The sequence below is a fragment of the Hyposmocoma kahamanoa genome, unplaced genomic scaffold (assembly GCF_003589595.1).
Source record: "Hyposmocoma kahamanoa isolate Upper Pololo Valley unplaced genomic scaffold, ASM358959v1 99115, whole genome shotgun sequence".
Taxonomy (NCBI): domain Eukaryota; kingdom Metazoa; phylum Arthropoda; class Insecta; order Lepidoptera; family Cosmopterigidae; genus Hyposmocoma; species Hyposmocoma kahamanoa.
This window is the reverse complement of record NW_020655795.1, coordinates 21956-23736: the sequence shown is the minus strand read 5'-3', so window position 1 is coordinate 23736 and position 1781 is coordinate 21956.

Below are 1781 nucleotides of genomic sequence, written 5' to 3'. Positions count from 1 at the left end.
TCGATCCTGACCGGGTGATACACAAACATTTTATTTTTTATTTTTTATTTAAAAAAATAAGGAATCTGTTTTTTGTTTATTTTTTGACGTGGATTTACAAAAAAAAAAATCACCTTTGAAATAAATAATAAACGGGACTTATTCAGATTTTGGAGTACAGTTTTGATTAAGAAAAATCTGTATAAAATGGAAACGTTGTGCACAAAATGCAAAAGAAATATACATGACAGGCAATGTTTATGCTGCGTAGTGTGTAAAGGTCAATATCATATTGATTGTACTAACGCGTTCAAGCTATTTTGTTTAATGAGCGCGGGAAGTAAGGCAAATTGGAAATGCAACTCGTGCCTTTTGCACGGTCAAAAGGAAGATGACCATTTTCATACACCACCGCCTATGACCACACCCCCTCCAACTTTTAAGTCTCCTCAGTCCTCAACACCGCAAAACTTCGTAACCGTCAGAGACAAAGTACATGTTAATATACCAATTGAGAATACGTTTAGCATCTTATCAAGTGATGAATCATGTGGGGAATCGCAGGAACAGAAAAATGATAACTGCATATTACAACGAAGTTGCCCAGAATTGAATATTAACAACACAGATGAAATGAAAGATATTATACTTAAATTGCAGTCAGACTTAGCATCTGCTGAACAGGAAATAGAGAACTTACTGTCAGAAAATTTTAATTTAAAAAAAACAAATTCTAAACAAGAGAATCAAATTAGGCACATGAAAAAGATATGTACATCTACCGTAAAAAATCATTCATCGGCGCGAAAGAAACGTAAAAGCCTGCATACTACTAAGTTAAATTACTCACAAGACATAGAGCAACAGACAATGGAGAAAATAAGTAATAATGAAATTGTTAATAATTATAATGATAATGATAAACCAAACACAATAAACAATAAAGAACGACCGGTCGAGCAACAAAAAAATAGGGTGATAATATTGGCCGATGAGCAAGGCACTGGAACTCAACGTATACTGCAAGAACTGTTGGGAACCAAATACAATGTTTTCTGTTTCTGCAAACCTGGAGCCAACGTCGTAAATGTGATTTCGTCTTGTACATCGGAAATAAATACTTTAACAAATGAAGATTATGTAATTGTAATTGGTTTCAAGAACGATACAAGCCCATTTGATGTGAAATATCTGTTCACGTCATGGCTCTATTCAATTAAAAATACAAATGTGCTAGTGTGTGAAACCCCTTATAACAAACATTTTAATGAAACAAAACTTAATCAGGAGCTAAGATTTATTTGCAATAATTTTGAAAATTCTGTTTTTATTGATATGAATTTTGCCAGATATGTGCCTAAACGTAAATATTATGCTACCTATTTATGTCGCAATGTACTTAGAGAAATATTGAGAATGTCAAATCATAGAAGGTATAAGCAACACATGCTCGCAAAATCTGTAACTGTTACGGTTAATGACGTCTGCACTCAAACCGATAGTACTGTCTTTGTTAATTCGGAGCCACAAGTGGAATATGAAAAACCATCCCAGACACCGTACAAACAGAGTGGTAACATTGTTAATGATCAGTTTTTTCGTGTATAAATCTATTAAAATCCTACATCAGAACATAGATGGCTTAATTAATAAAGCCGATTTATTGACGGTTTGTTTGGATGATATTGAATACATAGGTAAACGTATAGACATATTATGCTTTACAGAACATAACATAGTACCTGATGATATCTGTTTATTACGAATACCAGGTTTTATTATTGCTGCGTCCTACACACGTA